This window comes from Sinocyclocheilus grahami, unplaced genomic scaffold (assembly GCF_001515645.1).
Source record: "Sinocyclocheilus grahami isolate Dianchi unplaced genomic scaffold, SAMN03320097.WGS_v1.1 scaffold1726.1, whole genome shotgun sequence".
In the NCBI taxonomy this organism is placed as follows: domain Eukaryota; kingdom Metazoa; phylum Chordata; class Actinopteri; order Cypriniformes; family Cyprinidae; genus Sinocyclocheilus; species Sinocyclocheilus grahami.
In genome coordinates this window covers 143,465-152,088 of record NW_015506905.1, presented here as the reverse complement: position 1 = coordinate 152,088, position 8,624 = coordinate 143,465, and the positions used below count along the sequence as shown (strand labels likewise).

General features: G+C 38.9%; 1 long non-coding RNA gene across 1 annotated transcript in view; it reads right to left on the bottom strand.

Annotated features, from left to right (window-relative positions):
• Positions 1 to 6,519: 6,519 nt before the first annotated feature.
• The window catches only part of LOC107572270 (uncharacterized), a 2,521-nt gene continuing 416 nt past the window's right edge, over positions 6,520 to 8,624 (bottom strand). Inside the window, exons 2-3 of the long non-coding RNA XR_001607311.1 lie at positions 6,880 to 6,883; positions 6,520 to 6,529 (exon numbers count right to left, since the gene is read on the bottom strand). This is a non-coding gene — a long non-coding RNA (uncharacterized lncRNA). The remainder of the gene's footprint in view (positions 6,530 to 6,879; positions 6,884 to 8,624) is intronic.

The following is an 8,624-nucleotide window of genomic DNA, read 5'->3' as shown; positions in this document are numbered from 1 at the left end:
AAGCCTGAGCTGATACAGATTTATTTTTATTTTTAATATCGAAGCACTATGGTGGCGTTTGTTTAGTGGGACTTTTTTTTTCTTTTTTCACAGTTCAGTAATAGCTGAATGCCAGTCAATAAACCAAAGAGAGACCACTTTATGATGTTCATTCGTCATGAGTTATAGGCAGAAAGTTGAGCCGGTTTTCATCACTAATGCACATCATCATTTAATTAGTCACTTAATTATCTCAGTAATTTCAACTCTTTGAGGACTCTTGATATGACTTGAAGACTTGCTTGTGACTTGAAAGTCCCACCTCTGCATATTACTCACACTGTGAGTATCACACTATGAGAATGATGTGATGTCACTGTGATCATCGCATGATCTTACGTGTTGACTGGGTAATGCCGAGTTCACACTGCACGATGTTCAAACTCGTCGGATCGCCGTTGTGACTATCTGGGGTAGCATTCAGTTGCTGCTGTGGTCACACTGCACGATGGATCGGCGACAGTCAGTTGACTTCATCTAAGGCTGTGGCTGAAGTCAGATGTAGTTCTTGTGTTTCTCTTTTCTTCAATGATTTGATTGTTAACAGCAGCTGTTCATCACTAATTCACAATCATCATTTAATTAGTCACTTAATTATCTCATTAACTTTAACTCTTTGAGGACTTGGGATTTGACTTGAATACTTGCTTGTGACTTGAAAGTCCCACCTCTGTAAAATACTGATATTCTGGTCTATAACTCCTCCCCGAACTTCCCTCGGCCCTGTATCTTGGTCTCTCATTGGCTGTAGGTCATCGCCGATGTAGTTTTCAGTCAGAACTCATTTCACACAGCGTGATTGTGAATCGCCGACAGCTACAGATATATAGCATGCCAAATATTTTGCGGACGTCGGCGACGTGTCTGCGATTCTCTCAGATCGCGTCTTTGATAATTCACACTGTGTGATTGTCACTCGCGTGAACGAGCACCGATTTGCCTCCGATGTCGGGCATTTGTCGGCGATTTCACAAAACCTGTCGGCGAGTGAAAAATCGGGCTAAAATCGTGCAGTGTGAACTCGGCATAAGCTTCACCCTCAGCTTGTGACAGCTGAAATGGATCTTGTGAAATGTGCGATCACTCTTGAGAAAGTTAAAGATGAAGTAGGCTACGGAAGGACAAATATCCAAACTTTTTCAGACTAGGGTTTTTGAGATGCTCAGGCCCTAGCCCGGCCCGTGTCTGACAGCTTCTCCCAAAACAGCCTACAGTATACTACTGTTTCAGCTATTAAAATATTTCAGTTTTGTATGTAATGGCAAAGTGATTATATTTTGTTTTGTTTTTTTATTACATTAATTTTGAAAAACGTTTGGAGCATTTTTTGTTCGTTGAATATAAGTTTTTGTTTTTAAAGTAACGACCAAGCGGCCAGCGGCAGACAGTGAGCCTATGTTTGATCAATTTAGCCTTCTCAAATCATGGCATATAACAATGTTTAAACGTTAAACCTAGATAAATGTGCACTATATCTAATAGTTTGCGGAGAGTGGAAGCTGAAGCGCGCTTTGCAGGACATGGAGGCGCCAGCGCGATCACTTGCATTTTTTTAAGTGGATACGTCTCATTTTTACTCATAAAGGTAAGAGTAATACATCATTCGTAACTGTAAATGGTCTACTTTTATTTGTGTGCACTCACAATATCAACAAAACTTTGTGCTTTCATAAAATCATAGATAAATAAAGAAAACAAACATGATGCGCTTTCTGCAGTCTCATTTTGAACAGGCGCACTTCACAAAAATGAACCAAAACTCAGCAAATACATGCCTCACAGACATGATAAATATATCTATATGGCTGCCAAGTTTCAGCTATAGATGCACGCAACATCCGGTAGGTGACGCTTGCTCGCTCTCATTGGCTATCGCGGGTATCTCGCTCTGTCTCGATCGGGAGCAGATAAATAATCATAATGATACCACACAATAGAGGATTTTATGGACAAAAAAAAATCGTTTTTAACCAGCCTTGAATCGGGCCTTACCCCTCGATCGTTCGGGGATGCAAACCGGGCTTAAAATCTGCCTTAAAATTGATTAGTGTGCAACCAGCCTTAATGGGGCTCTTGACCCGCTGTTAGATCTCTCTTTGTAACAATGCATAAGGTGTGATGAAGCAGATATACCAATGTTCTACCATGAGGAAATATTAGCTGCTTGTAAATGAAATATTCATCAGGAGTTGGAGCAGAAATCTACGTAATGCACATAATAACATGAACGCTAACTCTATTTAGACACACACAGACATCAAGAACCAGCTTATGAATCTCAACAATGGTGACGATCAACAAAATGCTTCATGCTGCAATGCATGCTGGGTAACAATATAGTAAAAACTCCCATCATGCACTGCAATATGACAAATTATTGTCACCACTGTTGAGGATTGTATGATAATTGTTCATGTATAAAAGCCTGAGTCAATATCTTATTTATTCTCCAACATTGAATCATTGAGGTGGAATTTATTTAATAGGATTTTAATTAATTGTTTCTTTTTTTTTTTTGCAGTTCTGAAATAGCTGAATGTCAGACAACAAACCAAAGAGAGACCATTTTCTGTATGTTAGTTCATCATGAGTTATAAGCAGCAAGTGTAAGTTAATCTGCTGCTTCAAGGTTTGATTCAGCAATGCACAAATGTTTTAAATAGGTATGAGTATATTAGTATAAGAGTCATGAGCCCAACTAAAGCAAACCTTGACCACAATTATGGTGGCATCGTGTTTTGGTTTTTTTTCAGTTGATTTCCTCCAAGGCTGTGGCTGAAGTCAGACGTAGTTCTTGTGTTTCTCTTTTCTTCAATGATATTGATTGTTAACAGCCGGTTTTCATCACTAATGCACATCATCATTTAATTAGTCACTTAATTATCTCAGTAATTTCAACTCTTTGAGGACTCTTGATATGACTTGAAGACTTGCTTGTGACTTGAAAGTCCCACCTCTGCATATTACTCACACTGTGAGTATCACACTATGAGAATGATGTGATGTCACTGTGATCATCGCATGATCTTACGTGTTGACTGGGTAATGCCGAGTTCACACTGCACGATGTTCAAACTCGTCGGATCGCCGTTGTGACTATCTGGGGTAGCATTCAGTTGCTGTTGTGTTCACACTGCACGATGGATCGGCGACAGTCAGTTGACTTCATCTAAGGCTGTGGCTGAAGTCAGATGTAGTTCTTGTGTTTCTCTTTTCTTCAATGATTTGATTGTTAACAGCAGCTGTTCATCACTAATTCACAATCATCATTTAATTAGTCACTTAATTATCTCATTAACTTTAACTCTTTGAGGACTTGGGATTTGACTTGAATACTTGCTTGTGACTTGAAAGTCCCACCTCTGTAAAATACTGATATTCTGGTCTATAACTCCTCCCCGAACTTCCCTCGGCCCTGTATCTTGGTCTCTCATTGGCTGTAGGTCATCGCCGATGTAGTTTTCAGTCAGAACTCATTTCACACAGCGTGATTGTGAATCGCCGACAGCTACAGATATATAGCATGCCAAATATTTTGCGGACGTCGGCGACGTGTCTGCGATTCTCTCAGATCGCATCTTTGATAATTCACACTGTGTGATTGTCACTCGCGTGAACGAGCACCGATTTGCCTCCGATGTCGGGCATTTGTCGGCGATTTCACAAAACCTGTCGGCGAGTGAAAAATCGGGCTAAAATCGTGCAGTGTGAACTCGGCATAAGCTTCACCCTCAGCTTGTGACAGCTGAAATGGATCTTGTGAAATGTGCGATCACTCTTGAGAAAGTTAAAGATGAAGTAGGCTACGGAAGGACAAATATCCAAACTTTTTCAGACTAGGGTTTTTGAGATGCTCAGGCCCTAGCCCGGCCCGTGTCTGACAGCTTCTCCCAAAACAGCCTACAGTATACTACTGTTTCAGCTATTAAAATATTTCAGTTTTGTATGTAATGGCAAAGTGATTATATTTTGTTTTGTTTTTTTATTACATTAATTTTGAAAAACGTTTGGAGCATTTTTTGTTCGTTGAATATAAGTTTTTGTTTTTAAAGTAACGACCAAGCGGCCAGCGGCATATAACAATGTTTAAACGTTAAACCTAGATAAATGTGCACTATATCTAATAGTTTGCGGAGAGTGGAAGCTGAAGCGCGCTTTGCAGGACATGGAGGCGCCAGCGCGATCACTTGCATTTTTTTAAGTGGATACGTCTCATTTTTACTCATAAAGGTAAGAGTAATACATCATTCGTAACTGTAAATGGTCTACTTTTATTTGTGTGCACTCACAATATCAACAAAACTTTGTGCTTTCATAAAATCATAGATAAATAAAGAAAACAAACATGATGCGCTTTCTGCAGTCTCATTTTGAACAGGCGCACTTCACAAAAATGAACCAAAACTCAGCAAATACATGCCTCACAGACATGATAAATATATCTAACAGCTAGAATAACGTCATATTAAAAGAGCTGCTTGTGATGGAGCTAAACATGAACACATGATAAACTGTCCACTGCATATTAATATACAGTGTGAGAATGATTTTTAGCGCCATCTAGTGCCTTTGCCATTTTGTAATATTATAGTAATAAATGCTCTTCATTGCCATCATTTGTAAGAAATTTCTCAGCAAAACTCTTCTCTTAAATTGAGAGAAATAAAAAATACAGTCTCAAGATATATAGGATATGAATATGAGTGTTGTGAGTTTTTTAAAGCAATAGATAAATAAAAAAGTAAAATTGTACATTTCTCCTCCACTCGTGTTTTAAATTACAGAATATATATATATATAAAATAAAAAAACTTTATCTAGTTAATCTACAGCACAGACACAGAGTAAAAGAAACAGGATGCTTCTCAGGATGTTTTCATGTATTTATTTCTGGAGGAGGAAAACAACTTTTTTCTTCTAACATGTTTTATCTTAGATATATCTTAGATTTTATCTTACACTCTTGATATTGGAAGGCACATGAAATAAAAAAAAATAATACTATATATATATATATATATATATAAAACATAAAACCGGTTAATAAATGAGTTTTCCTTTAAACAATCTTCACCAAAAATGCAATCACAAAAAAAGCTAAACAAAAACAAAGGTGAAGAAACAGATGGATGCTAAATCCCGCAAACCCATTTTTTCATCAATGAGCATGGCAGATCATTCCAATTGTTCACGCTGTCTCTTGTAGGAAGCGGTTCAGTACAGTCCTCATTTGTACCCTGAAAGCTGTTCAGCTCACCTGGGCTCCAAAGCCTTAAAAAAAAAGTCAGATTCAGTTCCTGTACAGCTAAAAATAAAAGTACTCAGGAAGCAGATATGAGAAGAAAGATGCACCTACAAACAAATGCCCAAAGAACATGTGGTTTTCTTTGTCTTACCCTTGATTCAGTGGAGAATTATCTACCCATTTCATGTTGCCCTCATTCTCCGAGTCAGACAAACCAATCCACACACTTTCTTTAATGAATGAAGGTATATGTCTCTGTGTAAAAAAAAAAAAAAAAAAGGTTGATTCCATCACCTCTCCTTTAACACGCACAGAGGCAGTGCTTCCTGAAATGATAGGTTGCTGCAATCTCATAATAAAAGACCTGATGTGTGGTGCGAAAGTGAGGGTCAAAAGAGTAATACAGGTCAAAGTCACAAGATCAGAGGCAATGAATTGAATGATTGCCACTGAACTCACCTGCTACTCTTCAGTGTTGATAATGACCAGATCACCACCATGATCCCTGTGGTACTGCCTGCTGTCAGACCAGCTCTTCGCTTCAGTGGAAGTGGAAAAAAAATCTGGACCACACAGACAAACTCATCTTTTAAAACTGTGTGCATAAAAGACAGCGAAGAAAAACAGATTTGTACTAACATCGTTTAGATGCTTTTTTGCTTAGTTCATCACTGAGAGACGTGACTCTGCTTTCTAACTACAGTTTCTTCTGAGTCAAAGATTCAACGCCTCTCTGTAACTGTAACAATCACCTGCCACTGCTTACACCAGATCACGTTCACCTGAGTTCTAATTCCCCGCACCGGTCATCTGCAATCAAGCCAACATTCATAAGCACGCTCCTTCCAGTCACACACTGTCCGGTCTACCGTTCACTACACTGAACTTACCAGACTCGCTCTATGCTATTGACTTGTGTTTGCTTACCCTTAGATTCCCGAGGTTCCTCCATCGATCTCCTTCGTTCCTGGATCCCATACTCTCCACAAATCTACAAAAGGAAAACCATCTGCTTAACCAAGCTAAGACTCACATAACTGTCTATTGAGTTGGATACGCACCATTCATTGCTTCAGTCATTCTACCTCTGCAATTCCTGTCAATAAACCTGTTTATCCTTAACTAACCTGTTGTCTCTGGCTTGATCTGTGACAGAAGACCGGACCGTAACAGATACCTCCATGGATCCCCGACCACCCACTCCCGCGGATGTCCTTGAGGAGCTGGTCAATGCACTTCACACCACTCTCATGCCAGCACCAACTCCTCAAAGAGGCTGTGGTCACCCCCGTCGCCGCTTGAGGGCATCAAGAGCCGCCCCTGGAGGAGGGGGTAATGTCAGCGAGTCTCCACAATCACCTGCCACTAATTACAACAGATTACATTCACCTGAGTTCTAATTCCCCGCACCTGTCATCTGCAATCAAGCCAACATTCAAAAGCATGCTCCTTCCAGTCACTCACTGTCCAGTCTACCGTTCACTACACTGAACTTACCAGACTCTCTCTATGCTATTGACCTGTCTACTTACCCTTATATTCCCGAGGTTCCTCCTTCATCGATCTCCTTCATTCCTGGATCCCATACTCTCCACAAACCTACAAAAGGAAAACCATCTGCTTAACCAAGCTAAGACTCACATAACTATCTATTGAGTTGGATACTCCCCATTCATTGTTTCAGTCATTCTACCACTGGAATTCCTGTCAATAAACCTGTTTATCCTTAACTAACCTGTTGGCTCCAGCTTGATCTGTGACATAACCGCAGTGTCAAAGGTAAAATCCAATAGGGGCTTTCCTGCTGATCTGTATACAGTTTTTCTTTATTAGTGATCAGTGTGCATCAGTTCACTAAAGGTCAAGAATAAGCATCCACCACCGGACTGTCCACATTGTCGAACCTGGCCCCCTTTAAAAAGAAAAGTTTGGACGCCCCTGCCATGGAGTCATAAACCAGATACTCAAGAATATTGTATGAAATGACAACAAAAATGGCAAGTTTAATATGGTAATGACAGTAATTGAACATTTTATTCAAACAGAAAGCAATTCAACTCAAAAGCAGTTTTACAGACACAATATACACTCAATAGACTTTTACTGTGATTGTCTCCTCAACACTTCAGAGCAACAAATGAGCAACATGATAACAGTTAGAATAAGATCATATTAATACAGAGCTGCTTGTTTTGGAGCAAAACATGAACACATCAGAGGTTTGGTGTCTCAGATCGCCCTGATACACGCCATGAAATACAGAATATTATTAAAGCATTAAGAAAATTATGACAATTTCACATTTTCTTTCTAAAAAAATCATAATTGACAGTTTATTTAAAGACATGGACCTCAATCAAAAAATACACTCTTAAAAATAAAGGTGCTTCACGATGCAATAGAATAACCTTTTTTTACCTAAATGGTTCCATAAAGAACCTTTAACATCTGAAGAACCTTTCTGTTTGACAAAAGGTTCTTTGTGGCAAAAGAAGATTCTTCAGATTATAAAAAGGTAAGAAAGAGATGGTTCTTTAAAGAACCTTTGACTGAATGGTTCTTTGTGGAACCAAAAATGGTTCTTCTATGGCATCGCTGTGAAGAACCTATTAAGCGCCTTTATTTTTAAGAGTGCATGCATTCACAATAATAATGATTATATTATATATAGAAGCAAAACCATGACAAGATGAGATGAACCCTATTTCTCACAAACACCTTTTCTCTTCTCTGAACATGGCAGATCATTCCAGTTGTTCAGGATCAGATTTGAAGGAATCATTTCAATACAGTCCTCATGACTATGCTCGTCATTTGGCTCACCTGGGAACCAGAACCTGAATAACATGTATCACATGTTCAGTTTTTAAAGAGCACAAATTTATGAATCAACAATACTCACAGTATAACAGCATGTTTTGAGAATAAACTAAAGTAATACAGAAGCTTGAGCAGAAGTGAAAATTTAGAAAAGAATAAGAGAGACAATAAGATCTTTTTTTTTCAGTATTTTCGCATAAAATTCAAGGCATTCATGTTTGCCTACAAAACCACCACTGGCTCTGCACCCCTTTACTTAAATTCATTACGTCAGTGTTATGTGCCCTCTAGAAGCTTGCGTTCTGCAAGTGAGCGACGCATTAATGTGCCATTCCAAAGAGGCACAAAATCATTTTCACATACTTTTTCATTAACTGTTCCCTCCTGGTGGAATGACCTGCCCAAATCAATCCGAGCAGTCCTTAGCCATCTTCAAGAAATTACTAAAAACACATATCTTCCATCTTTATTTGATCCTCTAACTCTAGCAGTTTCTATTCTATTTTAATTCTACTTTATC